This window comes from Solanum dulcamara, chromosome 1 (assembly GCF_947179165.1).
Source record: "Solanum dulcamara chromosome 1, daSolDulc1.2, whole genome shotgun sequence".
NCBI lineage: Eukaryota > Viridiplantae > Streptophyta > Magnoliopsida > Solanales > Solanaceae > Solanum > Solanum dulcamara.
The window spans coordinates 20831631-20858726 of record NC_077237.1 but is presented as its reverse complement, the minus strand read 5'-3'; positions in this window follow the sequence as shown (position 1 = coordinate 20858726).

The window sequence follows — 27096 nt, the reverse complement described above, 5'->3', positions numbered from 1 at the left end:
TTTGAATAATGTGAAGTTATGGTTTGGATCCTCACCAAACGGACAGCAAACAGTCCACACAGTTTCAGCACGACTAGAGAAGTTCCGAGGCAAGTTTTGGCGAGTTTTGGCTAATTTCGGATAAGGTAAGACTTCTCCTTTAAATTTGAACTTTATGGGGTTTTTATATAGGGTATTATATACCTTGTATACTGCTTGAAGTATAAAAAAGGTAGTGGAAATACTCAACAATAGAAACAATCAAAAGTGAAGTCGTCGTAGTTAAATTGTAGTGGAAATGGGGTGTTGTGCGTGTGGGGTGATGCTGCAGGTGTGTGATGATGTGTTTCAGGGACTAAATGTATTTTAAAAGGGGTGTGGGTGCTGATGGTTTTATCCACACGACCCCTCATTTCGTATAATTAAAGGTTTTGCGAAACAAAGACTAGAAACCCTATTTTGGTATTACAATTTTCAGCAAGTCGGATGGAGTTTATATTGTGTAATGTTGCCATGTTTTACTTGTATATGAGCTTCACGTTGTTGTTGTTGTTTGGATGTAGTAATTAGGTATGTAATTGGGAATTCGTATAGGGCATATTATAGGGGAGATGCTGCCCAATTTCCGTTAACTCCTTAACTAGTTAAAGACTAGTCGAGAAGGGAGAATAAGGAATTGATTCCTATGGGTGCTTGGTTATGGATTTAGGAACCGGAAAGTCAAAAGTTACTAACCTTAGTATTAATTCCTTGTTAAATAGGTTAAAGGAGTACCGAAGCGAGTATGGATGCGACTAACCCATAACAGGTATGTAAAGCTTATTCCTTCTCTTGACATGTTTTTGGCATAAGTAGGTAAAGCTATTCTTCTTTATCTTGGCATGTCTTAGATATAAGTTATGAATGGTTTGTATATGGAACTTGGGAATAGTTCCATTCGTAAAGAACCAAGTACAGTCCATAATTCTTATCCACTTCGTAATGGTAGAACTCCTGTAATAGTTGAGCTATTGCCTTTTTAAGGCTTCTTTAGGATAAAAGGTAATATATGTAGAGCCTATTGAATCGTGTTCACTTCTAAATTCTAAGGCTCTTAAGGTAGATGAGCTATCACCCTCAAGCCTTCTATACAGGAAATATTAACCGGATGCATGGGAAGCATGAACTATAACTCCTATTCATTTCTTAATATCGAAGTTCTTGAAGTAGTTGAACTACTACCCTCGAGTACCTATATGATGAATACTAATTGAATGTATGAGCTCCCATGCCTAAGAACTCTATAATGACAAGTGTCTCTGATTGCATAAGCCATTTGGTATTACCTTAATAAAAGCCTAGGACTCTTGAGACTCCGTCGATATGGCCTCTAATGGAAGTTAGAGGATACGTGAGACGATGATAGTTTTGATCCTCAAATGATAGTCCATGACGATTGTTATACCGAATCTCAAATGATGAACTAATTGCATATAGTTCCTCGTTACTTTACTCATGTAGGATGTTAATACGTCACTCACCGCGTCCCATGAAGGGCCGGTCAGGATAAACTCGCCGCATCCCATGAAGGGCCGAGTATGATAAATTTACCGCATCCCATGAAGGGACGGACATGATAAACTCACCACGTCCCATAAAGGGCCGGGCATGATAAATTTACCGCATCCTATAAAGGGCCGGGCATGATAAAATTACCGTATTCCATGAAGGGCCGGGCATGATAAATTTACCGCATCCCATGAAGGTTGGGGCATGATAAATTCACCGCGTCTCATGAAGGACCGGGCATGATAAATTCACCGCATCCCATGAAGGGCCGGGCATGATATACGATGAAATGATTATTCACTGTGCCCCATGAAGGGACAGGCATGATATATGTGATGCAATGATCATTCACCACATCCCATGAAGGGACGGGCATGATAAATGATGAAATGACATCTTTATTGAGTCCCTCACTGAAGGGCCGGATACAGTCTGTAGGTATGCATGTGGAAATATAGTGACATACTTATAGCACCAAGTCCTATAGTGGGCCAGGTATGGTATGTAAGGAAGGTATACATGCCCTCATGTCATAAGATGCAGGTAGATAAATTCGTTAACTGTTATATTTGTTTCCTACATCCCTACTTCAATTGTCAGCTTAGTTATGTATTGTTATGCTTTATATACTCAGTACATATATCGTACTGACCCCTCGTTCTTTGGGGGGTTGCGTTTCATGCCCGAAGGTACAGATGTTCAGTTTGGAGATCCTCCAGCTTAGGGTTTTCACTCAGCGATATTAGGAGCGCTCCACTGTTCCGGAGCCTAACTTTTGATACTAGTCATGTAATATGTATGTATTTAATTATCCAGGGGTACGGTGGGGGTCCTGTCCTACCATATGTTGCTTTGACTATTCTTAGAGGTCTGTAAACATATGTATATGTAGGTTGTTTATAAGTTTGTTTCGACTGTGCCTATACGGGAGGTTGTAAATGTTTTTATATTATGGCAGCCTCGTCGGCTCGCGTGCCCTTTCATGATATAGTACAAATAAAAAAGGCTACATGTACATGAAATTTTTTTAACTATTGAGGCTTTTAGGTATAATGTCACATCATACACGGTTCAACTTAGGTGTAGCTGATAGATACATATAGGGAGGGTCCAGGTTGGACCCCAATCACGGCCTACGGGGTTGGGTCATGACAGAAGTGGTATCAGAGCAGTTCGTCCTTGGAAAGTCTACAGACCATGTCTAGTAGAGTCTTGTTTATCGGTGTGTTGTGCACCACATCTATAGACAGGAGGCTACAGGACATATAGGATGTTACTTTCTTTCATATCTAAGATCGTGCGATAGAGCCGAGTCATAGGGAATGAAATTCCTCATATTAACTTGTGATTTTAGCAGGAGGACCACATCAATAGAAGCAAGCAACTGACGATATCGGAAGTTACACAGTATGCAGGTAAGCAAAAGCATGAAAGAAATATATCGGGTATGGTTTTGTAATGCGATTGACATATACAATTGAAAAGTGAAAGGAAAGGTAAACAGGAAAGTGTAACAGGTGCAGCTCGAGTAGACATAAGAGATAAGTCCATTTCCATACTGCTAATTATGGGTGCCCTATGTGGTTGCGAGATAAGATGATCTGACTATATATGTGCGCCTTGTGTGGCTGCAATCTGATATGATCTGAATATATACATGCGTGCCCTGTGAGGCACTGTTGGTATTTTCTGCATGCAGGTGTTGAGATAGTAGGAAAGACAGAGGAAACTCTGCCTAATTTTCCCTAGAAATAAGAAGAGAAGGAGATATCGGACTGTAGTATGTCTTGAAAAGTCGTGCCCATAACAATGATGAGGTTTGATTAAACTATGAGTACAGCTGACCCCGAGAAATGAGTTAATTGCTAAATTAGTGGCAATAGACACTAGGAGGTCAATACTGGTATAGTAAAACGAAGTTGGAAAAGACTTCTGACCCAACAAAGATGATTTAGAGAAGACTTATAGATTTGGATAAGACGATATATTAAGGCATCGCCTAAATTGATGCATAGGGATAAACTATGATGAGTTATAGTTGAAAGAAGTAACGATATGATGAAGACGGGAGTACAAGGGACAAAGGATGGTGACGGATGTGAAGTATTAATAAGACAGCTTGTGAGACATTAAGGATAAGACTAACTAAGAAGGGTAAGTAACCCATAGTAAGAATCATGAAGAAGGTTAAACAGTGTTATACTATGAGATTGAATGCGAACAAGATACTATGTGAATATAACGAAGATTGTTATGAGAGTAAGGAAAGACTAGTAAAGAACTAATTGAAGGATACGAGGTGATTTAGGAAGAATAAAAGGGCAAATAGTGAACGAATAAGAAGGACTTGCACAACTTTATATGGAATGTCGATTTACAGAACAACTGCTGCATTATGAATTTATTAGAAGAATAAGTGGTATCCACTGGAATCAGGCTAGTATTATGATGAAGCTCGAAACACGGATCATCAAAGTATAAGTACTCTCGAGTGGAGAGTTTGAATCGATCATGGGAATGAGCCAATTACTGATTGGGATGAATGGAATATGGCTTTGAATGCACTGCTACATTACGGATGTTACTCGAGTACCAACCGTCAGATGAGATTTTATATGATATATTGCGAATACCAAAGCATCCTATGGTTGTGCTAGGGGTTCTTATAAGAGCAGTCAAATGTATGGACGATCTAACAGAAGATGTGGACATGGTGCAGCATGTTAAAAATGTTGGAGTAAAATCATTCGTGTGTGAATAGCTGAAAATAAATGGAGGATGACATGGGTACACCCTAAAAGGGGGAAAGTGGACAAGAGAAGTACAAGCGTAAGAGAAAATCAACCGACGCTATCGTATATAAATGGGAACGCTTAAACTTCAAACGAGACCCCATAAGGGAGGAATGCGATCATACCCACACTAATGCATCGGATTTCGTCTAAACATCGAAGTTAAGCGTGCTTGGCTGAGAGTAGCACTGGGATGGGTGACCCCTTGGGAAGTGAAAAAGGGAACAAAACAAGTATGACAAAAGAGATTGTGAGTGCGTGTTAGTACAATGACACATATAGAGCAGAGTAAGCCAAGAGCAGAAAAGATGATGACTAAAATGGAATGTACTTCATGCAAATAGCACAAGAATAGTTGTGTGGCCTACGAACATTAGCATATTAAGAGTAAGATCAAGGGATTACTCGATAAAAAGAAGTCGGTAATAGCAGTGTGATGTCCACATTTAGAATCGATTAAGGAAAAGTGTAAGATGGTTCGAGGCAGAACTAGTAAGATATTATCGATATTAAGGACAAAAGCCATAGTGAAGCCCTGACCTCGACTGAAGGAGGTAAGACACTAGTATAGTGACGCTAAGGCATTTCTGGACTACTTTAAGTACCTACACGCGTTTGTGTAAGAGTTACAACATAATGTTTGGTAATGAAACTGGGAAGAAGATCTGAGTAAAAGCGCATGATAGCATACCTAAAGAGTTACAAGTTGGATTAACAGGAGTTGTATGATAGCTTAAACGGAGTGCAGCATCAGAGGCTTGATAGCCTATTACGGGGGATGGGAATCCTGACTCAGAAATGGAAGGCAATTAAGGTAGGTTATAGTCCAAGCTGACCTCACACTCTACGGAAGTATAAGTTTATATGGGTTATGATTGATAAAGCTGTCTATGAGTGGGACCTACTATCCAATTTGAAGCAATACATTCAGTTTTCACAGGTCAATACTCTGCAAATATATAAACGACCCTTCTAGAATATTTCCTAGGGAGGAGGTCTATGTAACAGGGAGTTATCCTACGAGGGGCAACTTATTGCCATCCTGGATCGGCAGATTAAAAGGGGTGCGAACTAAGGACGTAGCTTTTGTCAAGGTGCCATGGCGGAATAAGAATCATGAAGAAATAACTTGGAAAACTGAAGAGGACATAAAACACAGGTATCCGTACCTATTTCCAAATGTCTATGGGTAAACCCCTACTCCGGGAACTCATATATTAATTACTTGGATGAAAATGTATGTTATTGGAATAGAAGGGAATCTCCCTACAGTTTGTATAAAGTATTAAGGGAAGTTTTATTCAACATTTGGGGACAGATGTTCTAAAGGGGGGAAGGATGTTACACCCCATACTCTCGATCTCGGAATGTCTCTTAAGTTCTTTAGACATTATCATGTGAGCCAGATAAGCTACGACTCTATCAAACGACTGTAAGGAAAGACAAATGTGATACCCCATATTAGAGAAGGTTGAAAATAGAGTCATAAGAATCCAGAAGGAATTGGAGGCCAAGTAATGGGTCGTAGGACTCGATTTACCTACATAAGCTACTAACTTAGAAGTCTTACATACTTGAGCTACTTGAGGACACACCAAGCTTACGTAGCACGGATTACATAGGCTCTTAAAATAAGAAGAGATTACAAACCCATGAGGAAGGGGAAAAGACGATGCGTGGAAGCCAATGGAGGAGCGACACGTGGAAGCACCTCAAGCAATCAGGTGACCCAACTACTTGGGAGGTGGGGCCCACAAGGACACGTGGCAGCCTAGGGGTAAGGCATGGATCCGTGGCCCAATAGGGGTTGGACACGTGTTACCCTATGGGGATGACACGTGTCACCTCCTAGGACCACATATATACATTTATATCATGTCTTAAGTTTAGTTCCTGCACTTAATCTTCAGCAAGCAAAAAGAAAAGCAAACCCTAGAATAAGAGAGAAAAACGTGATTGCTTGGAGGAACAAAATAGGTATGTACCGATTTTGCTCTGTAAATTAATTAGATAAGGTATTCTTCTATCAATTGGAGGTGGTTAATAATGTAACTTACCTATTTGGGGCAGCAAAAATGAGTAACAACCAGCCGCAACATTTCAGCCGCGTCAAGGAGGTTCCGAAGTTAATTTTCAGCAAGTTTGGGAAGCCATATGATAAGCTATGTCTTGATTCTATTCTCCCACATTTTTTCAAGGATTTAGAAATTTTATGAGGGTGTGAATAATGTGAATTTAGGGTTTGTAGACGCACCAAACGGACAGCAAACAGTCCACACAGTTTCAGCGCTACTAGAGAAGTTCCGAGGCAAGTTTTGGCGAGTTTTGGCTAATTTCGGATAAGGTAAGACTTCTCCTTTAAATTTGGACTTTATGGGGTTATTATTTATGGTATTATATACCTTGTATACTTCTTTAAGCATAAAAAAGGTCGTGGAAATGCTCGACAATAGAAACAATCAAAAGTGAAGTCGTAGTAGTTAAATTGTAGTGGAAATGGGGTGTTGTGCGTGTGGGGTGATGCTGCAGGTGTGTGATGATGTGTTTCAGGGACTAAATGTATTTTAAAAGGGGTGTGGGTGCTGATGGTTTTATCCACACGACCCCTCGTTTCGTATAATTAAAGGTTTTGCGAAACAAAGACTAGAAACCCTATTTTGGTATTACAATTTTTCAGCAAGTCGGATGGAGTTTATATTGTGTAATATTGCCATGTTTTACTTGTATATGAGCTGCAGTTTGTTGTTGTTGGTCGTCTGTAGTAATTAGGTATGTAATTGGGAATTCGGATAGGGCATATTATAGGGGAGATGCTGCCCAATTTCTGTTAACTCCTTAACTAGTTAAACACTAGTCGAGAAGGGAGAATAAGGAATTGATTCCTATGGGTGCTTGGTTGTGAATTTAGGAACTGGAAAGTCAAAAGTTACTAACCTTAGTATTACTTCCATGTTAAATAGGTTAAAGGAGTACCGAAGTGAGTATGGATGCGACTAACCCATAACAGGTATGTAAAGCTTATTCCTTCTCTTGACATGTTTTTGGCATAAGTAGGTAAAGCTATTCTTCTTTATTTTGGCATGTCTTAGATATAAGTTATGAATGGTTTATATATGGAACTTGGGGATAGTTCCATTCGTAAAGCTCCGAGTACAGTCCATAATTCTTATCCACTTTGTAATGGTAGAACTCCTGTAATAGTTGAGCTATTGCCTTTTTAAGGCTTCTATAGGATAAAAGGTAATATATGTCAAGCCTATTGACTCGTGTTCACTTCTAAATTCTAAGGCTCTTAAGGTAGCTGAGCTATCAACCTCAAGCCTTCTATACAGGAAATAGTAACCGGATGCATGGGAAGTATGAACTATAACTCCTATTCATTTCTTAATATCGAAGTTTTTGAAGTAGTTGAACTGCTACCCTCGAGTCCCTATATGATGAATACTAATTGAATGTATGAGCTCCCATGCCTAAGAACTCTATAATGACAAGTGTCTGATTGCATAAGCCATTTGGTATTACCTTAATAAAAGACTAGGACTCTTGAGACTCCGTCGATGTGGCCCCTAATGGAAGTTAGAGGATACGTGAGACGATGATAGTTTTGATCCTCAAATGATAATCGATGACGATTGTTATACCGAATCTCAGATGATGAACTAATTGCATATAGTTCCTCGTTACTTTACTCGTGCAGGCTGTTAAAACATCACTCACCGCATCCCATGAAGGGCCGGGCAGGATAAACTCACTGTGTCCCATGAAAGGCCGTGCATGATAAATTTATCGTGTCCCATGAAGGGACGGGCATGATAAACTCACCGCGTCCCATGAAGGGTCGGGCATGATAAATTTACTGCATCTCATGAAGGGCCGGGCATGATAAATTTACCGCGTCCCATGAAGGGTCGGGCATGATAAATTTACCGCATCCCATGAAGGGCTGGGCATGATAAATTCACCACGTCCCATGAAGGGCCGGGCATGGTAAATGCACCGCATCCCATAAAGGGCCAGGCATGATATATGATGAAATGATTATTCAGCGTGCCCCATGAAGGGACGGGCATGATTTTTGTGATGTAATGATCATTCACCGCATCCCATGAAGGGCCGGACATGATAAATAATGAAATGAAATCTTCATTGAGTCCCTCACTGAAGTGCCAGATATAGTCTGTAGGCATGCATATGGAAATATAGTGACACACTTATAGCGCCAAGTCCCATAGTGGGCCAGGTATGGTATGTAAGGAAGGTATACATGCCCTCATATCATAAGATGCAGGTAGAGAAATTCATTAACTGTTATATTTGTTTCCTGCATCCCTACTTCAGTTGTCAGCTCAGTTATGTATTGTTATGCTTTATATACTCAGTATATATATAGTACTGACCCCTCGTTCTTTGGGGGGCTGCGTTTCATGCCCGTAGGTACTTATGTCCAGTTTGGAGATCCGCTAGCTTAGGATTTCCACTCAGCGATATTGGGAGCGCTCCACTGTTCCGAAGCCTAACTTTTGATACTAGTCATATAATATGTATGTATTTAATTTTCCAGGGGTACAGCGGGGGCCCTGTCCTGCCATATGTTGCTTTTACTATTCTTAGAGGTCTGTAGACATATGTATATATGGGTTGTTTATAAGTTTGTTTCGATTATGCCTATACGGGAGGTTGTAACTGTTTTTATATTATGGCAGCCTCGTCGGCTCGCATGCCTTTTCATGATATGATACGAATGAAAGAGGCTACATATACATGAAAAAGTTTTCAACTATTGAGGCTTTTAGGTATAATGTCACATCACACACGATTCAACTTAGGTGTAGCTGATAGATACGCATAGGGAGGGTCCAGGTTGGACCCCAATTATGGCCTACGGAGTTGGGTCGTGACATTCTTCATATCCACAATCATCATAACTTGGTTCCCTACCTTGATGGTCAATTGTATTAGTTTGTTCTTGTCCCATGATTTTGACTAATAGCCTGATGTCAGTTTTTAATTGAGCGAGTTCTCGAAGTATTTCTTCATTTTGTAAGTTGGGATTTTGATTTGTGAAAACAGAAAAAGAGCTTTTTAAAGTTTCTGTGTCCATAGTGCTCCAAGGTCGGTTGGTCTTTATAACACGATCAAGTCTCTATGCAGTCTCTTGGAAAGTGTTAGCTAAGAATGCTCCGCCAGGGATGGTTTCGGCGATATCCTTTCCATTATCATCAAGTGCGCAGTAAAATAGTTCAAGAAGTGACTCGCTCGCTATCCTATGATTTGGTTTGCTTTGTGGATACTTTACAAATCTTTCCCAAGCTCCACAAATTGACTCACTCGGCAGCTGTTAGAAGTTGTTGATTTTGTTTGTTAGTTTCAACTTCTTAGATGAAGGTAAATACTTCTCCATGAATGCTATGCATAATTTAATCCCAAGTTGTGATGGATTTGTACGGAAGTTCGAATAACCAAATTGAAGCTTTGCCAGCAAGTTATAATGGAAAAATGCGTAGTCCAATGATATCCATATTTAGGCCTAGGTCGCCAACATTGCTTTGGCCAACATACACCATATTCTGGAGATGAATATGTGGATCTTTTGATGGCAGTCCAGCAAACAGTCCTCTACTATGAAACATTTGAGTAAGCATGCTTATAATGCTAAACTTAGTTCTTGGCGGCAATGGAGGTAATACAATAGCACCCATAGATCCAACAACGTTAGGATAGACCCATAGTTTTTCCATATGCCGAATTTAGGGTGTCGTCTAGGTGGAGGACGTTGCCTTGCTACTTGTGGATTGTTAAGGACTTTCTATGGTTGATGTAGCGGAGGATGTTGTGGTGCATTGTCGTGCTTCTCTCATAGATGTTCCATGCCATCACCAAGTTCTTATCCCTCGTTGTTATTGTTGTTGTTCTCCATCCTACGTAATGATATTTCAATTTTGGGATTGAATGGAATCAAGGGAATGCCTTGACTTATCCTATTTGGCATGCACTAGGAATCAAAACCTGTTTCAGCACAAATAAAAAGAGAAATAATGTAAAATAAGAAAATAATGAATACCAATCAAATAATAAAAACTAATCTTAATCAAAAAGCCAAATTCCCCAGCAATGGCGTAAAAATTTGATGCGCTCAAATTACACCTCTCTAAAGAAGTATAAAGTGATCGTTTATCAAATATAGAACCTAACGAAGGTTAGGGTCGATCCTACCATGAATATGGTTTAGAATTTAGATAAATCATTTATTATTTGGTTTGGTAATCAAGTTATTCCCGTCAAGATAAAAAAAAAAGGGGAAGCATTTTTTATAAAACTAGTCAATAAATCAAACAACAAACATCTACAAACGAAAGTACGGTTTAATATGGTTTAAATCAATGAGAAGTGAAACTAGGGATTTATGTGTTCCCCACGAATCCTTAACTAAGTATACTTTTTTTATTAGTAATTCTTTCCTAATGTGTTACATGTAGAATCGGTAAGTTAATTTCGCTTAAGTACTTGATTTGGCAAATAGGTGAATTTCACTACGCAACTTGATTCATCTACGAGTGTATTCTTTACTAACCCTTACCAATGATCCCAGATTTAGCTATTCCTTGATCCTTTCAACCTAATTAGATAAGGGTGATTAGCCCTAAATCTCATTTTTTGATCCATTTTCCCATCCGTTACCTCCTAGATCTAACAAGTAAGGATAAGGCGAGTTCTAACATTGAGCACCGTTAAAAATAAATTAAAATGAAGGAAAAAACAATAAATGCATGCACACTATTCAAGAATTACTTTTTTATTATGTTCTACGTCGTTAATTCTTAATGGTTCCCACAATCCTAGTTGTGGAATTATCTACTCATTACTACGTGTTCACAATCAATAATATTCAGGTTAAAAGAAATCATAAACTTACAATGAAAATTATTCAAACCTAAAAATCTTTAATAAAATCCGAACGTAAAATATCGATAACAAAAATAAAACCCGAATCCAATAAAAAAATCTCAAAAGTAGTTTAAGCTATATTCTCAAACCCAAAAACGTGCATCCAGTAATCTAAATCTAAGAAGTGTATTTATAGACAAAAAATTCTAAGTAAATATGAATTTGGAAAACATAGGAAAACTAAAGTCGATTTGGGTCTACAACTCGTTTCTATGGGTCGTAACATCTTAGACGAGTCATAGACCCCACTCGTAATCCTTCACATTATATTAGGGAATTCTTTTTCTTCATGTCCATTCTCTACGGCTTATAAATCTGAGAATGACTCATCAAATTAGGTCGTAGACACTGTCCTTTCTTCATCACCTGTAACTCCAAGTTATGAGTGGGTTCTATGCCTCGTAGGAATTTAGACGAGCCGTAGAACTTACTTCTCTTCTTCACTTTTCCCTCATTCATTTACTGCTTCTTTGAAGACTTCTTTTAATGACCCATAAATATGAGAACGAGTCATTTACTTCACTCGTGGTCTTTAGTTCCACTTTTATTTTACTCTAGTCTTTTGATGATTGACACCTACGACCCGTATAAGTAACGAAGAGTCATGGGATGAGCCTGTAAACCCCCAAAATACCTTCCTTCAGTGCTCTAATTCCTCAACCGAATCTCCAACTTAGTTTCCTTCAAAATAAGTGCAACCAACATCAAATATGCTAACAAATTCTTAAAAGTCATGCACATTCTTAAGTTTAAAGCATTAAAAGTACCGTAAATCCAAGGTACATCAATAATCATACCGGCCATGCTATTAGCCTAATTTGGCCATTTCGGAGCTGATGGAATCATCAGAATTCTATTCTAAGGTCATTTACTTGGAGTTATGACCAAATTCAACTTTTAAAGTTATAAAAGCTCCAAAATAGGGAAATAGGCCTAAAACCCAAATGAACAATGAAGAGACCAAATAATCATTGCCAACAAGTCTTAAATGACTTGGGATCGCTATAAGAATGCTCTAAATGATTAAAAGGAGGCATTAAGGCAAAAATAACCTGGAGGTTCATTCCAACAACCACTACTAAAAAGGACTTTCATACGCAAAAGTAAGAGTCAAGAAGTACCTGATGGCTCAAATAAGTTGGGGAACTTCTCTTACATCTCCTGCTCGGTCTTCTTGATAGCCTCCTCGACTGGGCATGCCTCTAATAGACCTTAACAATAATAATGGCTCTCGATCATAAATGCTTTACATCTTTGGCTAGAATAGTCACTAGCTCCTCTGCAAAGGTCAGACGATCCTCCAACTCAATTGAATCATATTGGAGCACATGTGACTCATCTGGAATATACTTGTGAAACATCGATACATGGAAAAGTTGGTCTATAGCTGATAGTGCTGGAGAAAAAGCTAACGCATATGCAACCTCACTAACTGTCCTCAATATCTCAAAAGATATTATATACCTAGGGCTGAGCTTACCCCACCTTTCAATGATCATTATGCACTTCATGGATGACACTCAAAGAAATAACCATTCACCAACTGCAAACCTCAGCGGTCGCTGCTAGTGATCCACATAACTCTAATGTCTACTCTGAGCCGTCTAGAGCTTACCTTGAATCACCCTCAGATGATCCAAGGCCTCCCAAAGAAACTCTGTACAATACAACCTAGGCTTTGTAGATTCAAACCAACCTACTTGAGAACGACAATACCTACCATATAAGACCTCGAACGGGTCCATCTAAATGCTATAGTAGTAGTTGTTATATCCAAACTCCAGCTAAGGTAAGAAATTTTCCCTCTAACACCCAATATCCATAGCACAGGACCACAACATATCCTGAAGGACCTAAATAGTGCACTCTGGATGGCTATCAATCTACGGGTGAAATGTTATGCTAAGGTGAACACGGGTGCCCAACTTCTCCTGGAAAAACCTTCAAAAGATGAAAATGAACTGTGAACACCAGTCTGAGATAATACAAATAGGCACACCCTAAAGATGAACCATCTCTCAAATGTAGATACGAGCCAACCTCTCGACATTAAAGGAAGTATAAACCGGAAAGAAGTATGCTGACTTGGTTAATCGATCCATGATGAACCAAAATATCAATAGATATGAAGGTTCAAGGAAAAGCAACAATGAAGTCCATGGTAATACGCTCCCACATCAACTCTGAATGGGTAATCTTCAAAACTCACCACCAAGACTCTTATGCTCGGCCTTTACCTAATGGAAACACAAGCAACGTCACACGTAGTCTGAAATAGGTCTCCTCATACCGCTCCACTAGTAGTGTTTTCTCAAGGCATGATACGTCTTAGTTGTGCCTGGATGGATGGAATATCTAGAATCATGGGCCTCACTAAGGATCAACTAAATAAAATCCCTAATTGTTAAAACACATAATTGACCATCGAATTTGAAAACCCTATTTTAATCTTAAGTAGCCTAACCAGCATCACCTGCCAACACCTTATCTATAAGTGCCACCAAATACTCATACTCAAATTGATGACCCCGGATCTTATATAGCAACAATGACTGAACCCCCATATGGGTTAATACTCATCTGGAATTTGAGATATAGAGTTGAATCATCCAGTTGGCTAAAGATTGGATGTCCAAAGACAATAGTTGCTCTAAACCAAAAAGGAAGGCTAGACTACCCATACTCGCCACCTTCCAACTTAAGGCATCCTCTATTATATTCTCCTTACTCGGATGGCAAATAATAGAGAGGTCATAATCCTTCAAGAGCTCAATCCACCGATGCTGCCTAGCATTAAGGTCCCTCTGGCTCATAATATACTGAAGGCTCCTGTGATTAGTGTAGATCTCACAACAAACTCCATACAGTTAGTGCCTCCAAATCTTAAGCATCAAAACTACCGTTACCAACTCTAAGTCATGAGTGGTGTAGTTACGATCATACAACATAATCAACCTCGATGTATCAGGAATAACTCAATCATGTTGTATCAATGCACAACCCAAGCCAACGCCGAATGCGTCATAATATATCTTGAATCCCTCGCCCTCAACTTAAAGAGTAAGAATAAGATTAGTTATAAGTTACTCCTTGATCCTCAAAAAGCATATGTCACACTCCTTTGGCCACAAAAAAGGAATATCTTGCAAGTCAACTGAGTCAATGGGGCTACAATAGTAGAAAACTCTCAATAAAGCATCTATAGTAACTCGCTAATCTGAAAAAGCTACAAATCTCAGTAATAGAGGAAGGCTTGTCCCAATCTCTAATAGCCTCAATCTCTGTCAGATCAACCATAATACACTCCTTTGATACCACATGCCCCAACAATACTACAAACTCAAGCCAAAACTTACACTTTGAGAACTTAGAATAAAGTCACTAATCTCTCAAAGTCTAAAGCACAGTCCTCAAATGCTTCACGAGTATACCAATATGTCATCAATGAAGATAATGACAAAGGAGTCAAGGTATGGCCTAAACACTCAAGTCATCAAGTCCATGAAGGCGATAAGGGCATTAGTCAACCCAAAAGATAACACAAGGAACTCATAATGGCCATAACGAATCCTAAATATGGTCTTAGGGATGTTTTCTACCCTAATCCTCATCTAATGGTAACCGGATCTCAATTTTATTGACACGACCCAAACTAGGGCCTAGTCATGACACTGTGATTAGAATCCTTAGAAACCCAACCAAGACACTTAGCATATCATTTATAAGCATATATAAGGTAAACAGAGTAAATAAAACTAAATTAAGATATGAAAGAATAGTCTGGATAAAAGGAACATAAATCTCAAAGAGAAAAATGACAACATAGACTCCATGAATATCTCACATACCTCTACTAACTCGATGGGAGCATAGGACAAGCTCCTATCTCACTTATGACAACATAAGAGTAATGAAGTAGCAATTGTAAAATATGAAATAAGTGTCATGTCCTTAAACTATGAGGAATCACCAATAGTAAGATAATAGCAAGAACTAGCCACGAATGAAAGGAGGATGAGCATGATCATTGGACCCTATATTATGATACAATGAAGGCAAAAATATGTGCTAGTACATGTAATGCACTAAGTATGTGAGAAGATTCATGAATAATAAACATAGTACATAATCAATATGAATCACAGGATGCAAGACCAAATTTTAACATGAATAAAAACATAAAAACATTAAAACATTTATCTCATTGGTCAATGCATCAAAATCTCATAATTTTCATAAGAACTCATAACCTGCTTAACTAGTGTGGGATAGCACCTTTAACTGATATATAAGACCATGCGAGTTAATATATGGAATCGAATCACTCCCACATTGAGACGGATGAGGCTACCTTGCAAGGGAATACTCCATTAAGTAACTCTTTTAAATTTTCTACGTGGATCCACTAGCTTCGCCATATTGGCATCTTTGAACATAAATGGGCAATGTTGTTTGAGACTAAAGGTTGAAACTAGAATTCCCTTGGGTAACTTAAATAGCATACCTAACCGAACCATACCTAAAAATCATGTCGGTGCTTAATCATTATCCCAATGGAACTTTCATGAAAACATAGTGAATAACATCAAATGGATAGGTAAGATTAGTATCAATCCATCTTTATAAAGATAATATAAGAGTAGCTCATTTATCATCATCATAGTAAAATCATAAGAATAGCTCATCTGTCATGTGATTCATGTAATGTGGATGTAGGTCTTCCATCATTATGAATCATTTTTATAAACCACCATCAGTGTCTTGATCACCTTTATTCATAAAACATAATTTCATACTTGAAATTCATGATCATAGCTTATTCTTGAAATTAGGATAAAAACTTGAATACATGAACAATTTACTAGGAAATCATGAAATTTAATTAAAAACATGAATGATTATATATTTTATATCAAGCCATAATTAATTTTTGAAAATAATATCGATTGAATCCATAATTTAATCAATAATCATAAAATATATCATAAATAAAAGAACTTGATGCATTATCATAATATTAGGGCTTTTTGTACGCAAATAATAAAGAATTTGCAGAGAAAATTTGGGATTCCATGGGTGAAAGGTGCCCATGGATGACGTCCCACATACCTTGATTCTTAGAAGCCCTAGATAGAAGAGATTTGAAGCTTGATCTTGAAAAAGCCTTTATAATTTTCTTGAGGAAGAAGAAGACTTGGAGAGCACATATTTAGAGAGAAGATTTTGATTTGGAGTGTTTGGGAGATAATGTAAGGGTTAGAAAGGCTTAGGGAAGTTAATAGGTGAGAATATAGTCCCAAAAATCGTCTATTTTCATTAAAGAAATATAGGAAATGACCATAATGCACCCACTTAAAACTGGAAATTGGGTTTCACGGAAGACACAACATGGTATGTGAACTTCACCATTGCCCGTGGTGGTAATCATGTACCTTTTCTTGATCTTGGGGAAAAAAAGATTCTGCAACACCTCTTTCACAGAGACTATAATGGTCCTAGAAGAACCATAAAGTCCGTAATTCGAGGTCGTGGTGAGGGAATTAAGATTATGGGCAAGGGTCTTTGCAAGGTCTCCCACAATGAGACCCACCATAGTCCATCATAGGCAATATGGTTTTTCATGGTCATGCATGGGGAAGGACTTAATAGGGGTCTTAAGAGGGTATCCACCACGGAGGGCACCACAACTTGTGGTGCTCACCACGGACCCTGGTCCTTATCGTGGAACCTTCTCTACAAAATCCTGAGTTTCAAGACTTTCATTATAGTGGCCACTTCGGACATTATTGAGAATCATTGCTCATGGTCTGAGCCCATGGTGGCTATATAGTGCAAAATGTCACGAACCAACCCCGTAGGCCGTGATGGGGGCCCGAACTGGACACTCGCATATACTTCTACTAACTATAAGTAAATCGGTCCCCTGTTTGAGTTATAATGTATCAACAGGCATGATAACATATACACCGATGAGGCTATCATAATATATAGGGTCGTCCAATAATAAAACTCGCACGAGCCGACAAGGCTGTCATGATAAAGGGGACATCCCAAAACATCCATCTTATAGACACAAATACACATACATACATATACAATCCACATACATGTCCACCGACCTCTAAGAGTAAGAACAGTAACATAAGGCAGGATAGGTCCCCCGCCATACCCGTAAACAAATAAATATATATATCGAGAGTTAGTACCAAAATCTAGGTTCCGGTACAATAGAGTGCTTCTGAACTGCTGAGTAGGACTCGTATACTGACGGATCCCTAAATTATGTATTTGTACCTGCGAGCATAAAATACAGCCCCCTGAGAAAGGGGGGTCAGTACGACATATGTACTGAGTATGTAAAGCATAGCATAGTATAACTGGGAGTATGTTTCAAAATAGAGAGTCAGGAGATATCGGTGTTACTTAAGGAACCACTGTACCTGTACTTGTGAATCATACAAAAGAAATGCATGCTCATATAATACAATATAGTCGGCCCCTTCCGGGTCTCGGTGAATCATATCTGTAGGACCATCACAGGGCCCGGCGCCATCATTACCTTATCACATCACATCATCATACATATATATACATATGTACCCGGCCCTCTAGTGAGGGACTCGGTGATAGGAGGGGTTACAGTATACATGAGTAGAATAGTGAGTAATCATATGCAATTTAAAACATTGTCCAAGACTCAATAAAGTAATAAAAATGAATTGTCATTTGAAAATCAAGACGATAGTCATATCAGTCATCCCTCAAATAGCACTATTGATAATATCAAAAGAGCCTTAGAAACCATAAGCATAAATCAAGACGATACAAAATAACTAATAAAAGTCAAGAACATTAATTATCGGAGAATCTCTAAGAACATGAATCATGAATCAACCTTAAGACTTACGAATGGAATTACCCCCCAAAGCTAATATTAATCCTTACTTAATTCTAAGACATGCCTAAAGAAAGAAGGGACTGCTTTACATAATCTCTACTTTCCCTCATGTAGTCGTCATATACATATGTGCCATGGAACATACGACCCGATCCTTAGATAGTAACATATGCCGAGGAACGTTCGTCTCGATCCTCAAATAGTAACATATGTCAAGGAATGTTCGGCCAGATCCTTAGATAGTAACATATATCATACTTGGCCCATCAAGGGAATCAGTACCATAAACATTTCATCATAACTTATGTCAAATACATATCAAGAGAGAAGAAGGGTAAATTTACATACTTATGCCAAAAACATGCCAAGAGAAAGAAGGTAGCTTCACATACCTCTTATGGATTATCCTTAACCACGTTCGCGTCGTTGTCTTTTGAACCTATTTAACATGAAAGAAATACTAAGGTTAATAACCTTTCACTTTCTAATATCCAACTCTACAACCAAGTATCCATAGGAATTATTTCCTTATCCATCTCCCTCGACTAGTTTATTACTAGTTTCGAAGTTGAAGAAAATCGGGCAGCATCTCCCCTGTAACTTGCCCTATCCCAATTCTAATCTTGTCAGACATATTACCAACAACAACCATCATATATATATACAAGTAAATCACTTCAACATTACACAATACAAACTTTAACTAACTCTCTCAAAACTACGATACCAAAATAGAGTTTTTAATACTTGTTTCGTAAAACCTTTAACCATATGAAATGGAGGGTCGTGTGGCTGCAAACAGAAGTACCCACACCCTTTTTAGAACAATTTCCATCCCTCCAACACACAACCAACCCAGATGCAACTGCAGCATCACAATCACAACAAACTACTCGACTTCGATTTAACTCTAACGACTTCAATTTAGTTTATTTTTAACGTCAAGCATCCTTATATAATTTTTCCACTTCCAGCCTCATTTAAGACATGTATTATACTGCATAACAATATCATAAACTATTATTTGAAAGGAAAGCCTTACCTTTCCCTAAAATCACCAAAACTCGCCTCGGAAGCTCTTTTAGCGCGGCTGAAACTTTGTGGCTGTTTTTTATCCTTTTGGTGATGATCCAAATAATAAATTTACATTAATAATACCTTCATACCCTCTTGTTATATTCTAGATAATTAATTCATGGAATACAATTGGAGAGCTTACCTTTTTGGCTCTAAATCCGTGGCTCCCTCTCTCAAGCTTAAGGTTTCTCTTCTCTTTTTTTTTCTAGAATTTTCTTGATAAGGATGAACTAAAGGATAAAGATGAAGATAATAAGTCATAAAACATATATATATATAGGCCACCATAGGGGGTGACACATGTCATCCCCTAAGTGGTGATACATGTCAAGCCCTTATTGGGCTAATGCATCAAGCCTCTACTCATGGGCTGCCATGTGGCAGGTGGGGTCCACCTTCCTTGCTTTAGCTGCTACCACATGGCACTTCTAGCTGCTTCCATGTGGCACTCTCTCTTTGTGCCACATGTCACTTTCTTTTCCTCCTCTTGGATTCATAATCTCGTCTTACTTCACGAACCTATGTAATCCTTGCTACGTAAGCTTGGTATAAACTCAAGTAGCTTAAGAATGTAAGATTTTCAAGTTGGTAGCTTACGTAAGTAAGTCGAGTCCTACGACTCATTACTTGGACTCCAACTTCTTCTAGATTCTTTTAACCATATTTCCAATCTTCCCTACTATGGGGTGTTATATTCTCCCTTCCTCAGAGTTGTCTGGTAGTGTTATAGATTATCCGGCTCACATGGTGACTCCCAAGAAGCTTAAGAACCTTTCAAGAAACTTAAGAAGCTTAAGAAGCTTAATAAACATAAGAAGCTTAAGAACACGTGCCAAGATATAAACGTATGGGGTATAACATCCTTCCCCTCTTTAGAATATTCATCCTCGAATGTGAATCAAAATCCTTCCTCAAGATCTTATATAGATTATACGGAAATTTCTTTCTATTGCAACAATATATACTTTCATCACGTAACCAATATAAGAGTTTAGAAGTTAGGATTACCTGTGGACGTAGGGAATATGTATGAATACTTGTGTTTTATTTCCTCTTCAGCTTTCAGGTCACTTCTTTGCGATTCTCATTTCGCCACAACACCTTGACAGAAGCTATGCCCTTAGTCCACAATCTTCTAATCTGTCGATCCAATATGGCGATAGGTTGCTCTTCATAGAATAACTCATCTATGACCTGGATATCATCTATGGGATATACTCGGGAGGGATCACCAATGTACTTGCAAAGCATTGATACATGGAAGACTGGATATACTACTTCCAGATCTGCCGGTAGGTCTAGGTCATAGGCAACCTTGCCTATTTGGCGAAGAATCTGGTAAGGATATCGGTCTCAGATTCCCCTTCTTGTTGAACCTCATTACTCCTTTCATAGGCGACATCTTCAAAAACATCCAATCACCCACTTGAAATTCCAAAGGTTGACATCGATTGTCTGTATATGACTTCTGTTGACTCTGGGCATCTAATAATATCTCCTAAATAAGATTTACCTCCTCCCTTTCTTATTAAACCACATTTGGGCCTATTAGTCATGTTTTGCCAATATCAAACTAACCAATGGCGACCTACACTTTCTGCCATACAAAGTCTTATACGGGGCCGATTGGAGGCTGGAATGATAGTTAGTATTGTAAGTAATCTTGATAGGTAGTAGGCAATCGTCTGAGCTACCTTTGGAGTCAATTGTATAGGCTCGCAACATATATTCTAGAGTTTAGCTAGTAAACTTAGTCTGTCCATCAGACTGAGGGTATAATGGAGTACGAAGACCTATCTGTTTTCCTAATTTCTTTCTAGGATGATCTTCAGTAGTTAGCTGTAACTCGGGCTCCGTCATCTGAGACAATAGCTATGGGAACTCCGTAAAGTCTCACCATTCTCTTGATTTATAATTTCACACAATCTCAGCTAAATAGGTAGTCCTTGATTGAAGGAACACAAAATGATATTGTTAATCTACGGATGACATTCCATATAAAATCATCCGTCCATGGAGTGAAAAATGAGTTTTATAGCCAAGGTCGTGTTTTGGAATCTTCGATCTCCTGTATTACTTATTTCCTTATTTAGATGACATCAACTTGTACCCTTACCTTTTGGGTTTTGCTTTTTGCCCATCATAGTTGGCTACCGAATGGGGCTGAAGTTCTCTCACACAATGACCTTCATAATCATTTTGTGTTTTGCCTATCATTACTGATATAGTGTTGTAGAACTTTGGCATACCAGTGCGCCATTTGTTAGTAACTAGCTACTCCTGCTCGTTTTGCTTAAGCCTTTTTTACAACTCCCTTAACCCTACTTGTAAAACTCTAGGTACATAATCTCGTGTCATTGCTTCATCATTAGTTTAGATTCTTCCATGGTCCTTTTCCTCAGATTTGGCTTCGATTTTTCTGTCACACGTTACATTACAATTCTTACAACAATATGTGAAGGCACTCAACTTAGCCCAAGATTTACCTTAGAGTTGTCTAGCTAGTCTTCAGGTTCCGCCTTGTCCTCTCCTCTTTTATCGTACAACCGGTATCAGGGTATATCTTTAGTTCAACCATGACCATGTATTTTTTAGTCAGTAGCTTTAACTTCTCTTTGTACTCCTCCGCTTGGTCTTATACTATGTATATATATTCATAGGTTGCATAACTATTTTTATACAACTGGTATGAGGTAGATGCAGTCTTTTCATTTCCTGGTCCATCTTGCTTTACATATCACCTTCACACTAGCACTTGCTCATGCTAACGCTATTCTGTCCTACCCCTTTCTTTTCCTTCCTTCAGGTACTCCTTGGTCTCCTTATTCCCTACCGTAGGAGATTTTCTATTCTTTCTCCTTTCTACTTGTATGTCATATCTCAGCGGCCAACAACTCTATTGCCATATCTTAATCTTTACTCAACCATGGCCTTACTACTCTTTACACGATCCTTAGATCGCTCAGTCTTACTCTCTTATTGTGTTCACCCCTTTTTGTATGCACCCATTCATCAGGGTCTCTGCTAATAGTTTTTTGCACGATATTAGATATCATGGCTTCTATCCATTTATCACTGGCCATTAGCCCTTGCTAACTCGTGCCATTATGGGATTTCTCTTAAAATTTAAGTGTTTCCGTTAACATATGATAGTGTCAGTTAACTTCGTCTCACACTTGTATTTCTCTTATCCACTTCCTCCCTTTAGGGTGTACTCATATCATCCTCTATTTATTTTCAACTATTCATACGCATATGATTCTGTTCCAACACATTTGACATACTGCACCATATCTACACCTTCTGTTAGATCATTTATATTTTAGTTTGCCCCTGTAACAACCCTTAATACAACCATGGGGTGCTTAGAATTCTTGATAACTGGTACCCAATCTGGTCCAAGTACTGGTACTCCATTCATATAATTAATGTAGTAGTTTATCTAGAGCCACATTCCTTTCTTACCCACCAGTGATTAGCTAGCGCTCATAATCATTTCAACTTCTCCATTTGGAAGTACTTGTATTCCAATGCATCAATGGTTTTGTAGAGCTACCTCCTCATCCTTGAGGGGTCTTTATATTTTCCACGGCGGAATCACATATCTACAATACTTCTTTATATCTCCTAATCTTTTATCCTTGTTGAGTACTTGAGGTTAACTTCCAATTATTCTCAGTCTCAAGTCAATATTACTTTAATAATGGTCTTATCTTCTCGCCTTTTCATACTACACAATCAGTTTGTAGCTATCTATTCACTTTTTCGTCTGATACTCGTACTTAATTGATCGCGTCTATCTTGAGTGCTCCCTACAGTAGTCCTTGGCCATTTTTGTGCCCGAGGAGTTTCATGTTACCCCTATATCCCTTGGGAAAATCATTCCTTGGTATCACCGACCCTTCTGAATCCTTCTAGTATGTTATCCAATATATGAAGCACATGATTCTTGACAGCCCATAAGTTCATGTCTTCCATTCACAAGTTATTTTAGTCGCTTAATAACTAATAAAAGGTTCCATAGAGCATCCTCTAACCACTACCAGAAGGAAATTAAGATCCAATAAGCACCACAATACTGTTTAGTGACTAACTCATATGGTTTCCCTCTAGGTTTATTCTTGAGTCGTGAACAACTTATCTAGTTCACCACTAATGGTTGAGGGTTCTGTACTTTCCCACCAAAGCGGAACCCAATTGCTAGACACCTTGCCCTCCAACAGGAGTTTTCCTCCGATCTATAAATTCCTAATTAAACATGGGCCCCCCTTACCAACAATACGGAGGGTACCCCTACAGTTTTAGTTTATCATAATAGGGGTACTCGGTATCAACTTCCAAGCCATATGATAAACTTATAGTTCATTCCTTTTTTTTCTAGAAAATTTTGGCAAAGTTTCCTCTATATTCCTCACTATCCCAAACCTGCACTCAGGAAATACCAACAATGCCATGCAAGGCTGACATATATATACATCCATATCATATCATATCATAGCCACAATGCCTCACAGGGCTAATATATACATATGTTTATAGAATCTCATATCTCAGCCGCACAAGGCTTCCTACATTAGGCTGAAACAAAAATGAAAAATTGCCCCATATAACCAGTAAAAACTTTACTTATCACTCCCCTATACCTGTGACCGATCAGTCCCCAGTTCAACTCGGTGACCTAGGAGGTGAAGTGTGCTCTTCATCTTTATCTATTTGTTATTTGCTTGTCTTCCCCTCGTCATCTTCCTCGCTTGAATCCAGAAGACATAGATAACCAGGTAACCCCTAGTTTACTGACGACTAAGATAGAGGGATCGAATATGCTATAACACTTACCGTAGGAGCTAGCCTGATATAGTGCTCTATCAAAAGAACCGCTGGCGTAGCTTCCGGAAACACTTCTTTAGTTATCAAATGCTCTGGGGAATTCATCATTGGGCCCTCTAAGGGATCGGTCTCAATAGCATACTTGGGGTCTTCCGAAGGATCGATCTCAATAGTATAATCGGGGTCTTCTAAAGGATCGGTCTCAATTGAGTAACTGGGACTTTGCCTGCTTGGTCCTAGAGCCTGGGTTCTTATATGTACCCTGGGGCCTTATCTGCACCCCTTCCACTATCCAGAGCTGGCCTTTTCATTTTTCACCTTAGCCTGTACCCACATACAAGAAAGGAGGTTAGAAATAAGCTTCCCTTAGAGGTATTACCGTACACCTAGTAGTCCGTTAGGGAGGGATTATCCTAATAGAACAACTCTATCGCATGATCTAAGACAAGAAAGAAAGATAACATCCTAACTGTCCTATAGCCTCCTGTTTATAGATGTGGTGCATAACACACCGACAAATAAGATACTACTAGACACAGTCTGTGGACATTCCAAGGAAGGACCACTCTGATACCACTTCTGTCACTACCCAACTCTGTAGGCCATGACGGGTGCCCCAAATGGACACCCGCATATACCCCTGCTAACTATAAGTAAACCTATCCCCTATTTGAGTTATAATGTATCAACAGGCACAATAACATATAAGTCGATGAGGCTATCATAACATATAGGGTCATCCCATAATAAAACCCGCGCGAGCTAATAAGGCTGTCATGACAAAAGGGACATCCCAAAGCATCTGTCTTATAGGCACAACTGCACATACTTACATATACAACCCACATACATATCCACCGATCTCTAAGAGTAACAACAGTAACATAAGGAGGGACGAGGCCCCCGCCGTACCCATAAACAAATAAATATATACATCGAGAGTTAGTACCAAAATCTAGGCTCCGGCACAATGGAGCATTTCTGAACTGCTGAGTAGGACTCCTACGCTGGCATATCCCCAAAGTGTGTATCTGTACCTATGAGCCTGAAATACAGCCCCCCTACCCCGAGAAAAGGGGTCAGTACGACATATGTACTGAGTATGTAAAGCATAATATAGAATAACTAGGAGTATTTATGAAATAGAGAGTCAGGAGATATCAGTGTTACTTAAGGAACCACTGTACCTTTACTTGTGAATCATACAAAAAAAATGCATGCTCATATAATATAATATAGCCATCCCCTTCCGGTACTCAGTGAATCATATCTGTAGGACCATCATAGGGCCCAACGCCATTATCACCTTATCACATTACATCATCATGCATTTATATATACATACGTACCCAGCCCTCTAGTGAGGGACTCGGTGAGTTACTCATGTCATTACATTATCATGTTCTTATATAGCATACTCGGCCCTTTAGTGAAGAACTCGGTGGATAATGTAGTGATATGCGCATGATTACGCACCTGGATCATGACTCAGTGATAAGAGAGGTTGCAGTATACACGAATAGAATAGTGAGTAACCATATGCAATTTAAAATATTATCCAAGACTTAATGAAGTAATAAAAATGAATTGTTATTTCAAAATCAGGACGATAGTCATATCAGTCATCGCTCAAATAGCACTATTGGTTATATCAAAAGAGTCTTAGAAACCATAGGCGTGAATCAATATGATAAAAAATAACTTATAAAAGTCAAGGACCTTAATTATCGGAGAATCTCAAAGAACAAGAATCGTGAATCAACCTCGAGACTTATGAATGGAATTACCCCCAAAGCTCATATTAGTCCTTACTTAATTTTAAGATATGCCAAAATAAAGAAGGTACTTCTTTACATACTCTCTACTTTCCCTCATGTAGTCGTCATATAAATATGTGCCATGGAACTTACAGTCCGATCCTTAGATAGTAACATATGTCGAGGAACATTCGGCCCAATCCTTAGATAGTAACATATGCCGAGGAACGTTCGGCCCGATCCTTAGATAGTAACATATATCATACTTGGACCATCAAGGGACTTGATACTATAAACATTTCATCATAACATCATAACTTATGTCAAATACATATCAAGAGAGAAGAAGTGTAGCTTTTCATACTCATGCCAAAAACATGCAAAGAGAAAGAAGGTAGCTTCACATACCTCTTATGGATTACCCTTAACCACGTTCTCTTCGTCTTCTTTTGAACCTATTTAACATGAAAGAAATACTAAGGTTAATAACCTTTCACTTTCCAATTTCCAACTCTACAACCAAGTATCCGTGGGAATCATTTCCTTATCCATTTCGCTCGACTAGTTTATTACTAGTTCCGAAGTTTGCGGAAATCGGGCAGCATCTCCCCTGTAACTTGCCCTATCCAAATTCTAATCTTGGCAGACATATTACCAAGAACAACCAAAAGCTATATATACAAGTAAATCACTTCAACATTACACAATACCTACTCCAACCAACTCTCTCAAAACTACGATACCAAAATAGAGTTTTTAATCTTTATTTCGTAAAAACTTTAACCATACGAAACGCAAGGTCATGTGGATTCAACCAGAAGAAACCACACCCTTTTTAGAACACTTTCCATCCCAGTAACACACAACCAACCTAGCTGCAACTGCAACAACACAATCACAACACACTACTCGACTTTGATTTAACTCTAACGACTTCAATTTAGTTTCTTTCTAATGTCAAGCATACTTATACAATTTTTCCACTTCAAGCCTCATTTAAACATGTATTATACTGAAGAAAAGCATCATAAACTACGATTTGAAAGGGAAAGCCTTACCTTGCCCGAAACTCGTCAAAACTCGCCTCAGAAGCTCTTTTAGTGCGACTGAAACTTCATGGCTGTTTGTTATACTTTTGGTGCTGATCCATATCATAAATTTACATTAATAACACCTTCATACCCTCGTGGTATACCCTAGATAATTAATTTACGGAACGAAATCGGAGAGCTTACCTTTTTGGCTTCAAATTTGTGGCTCCCTCTCTCAAGCT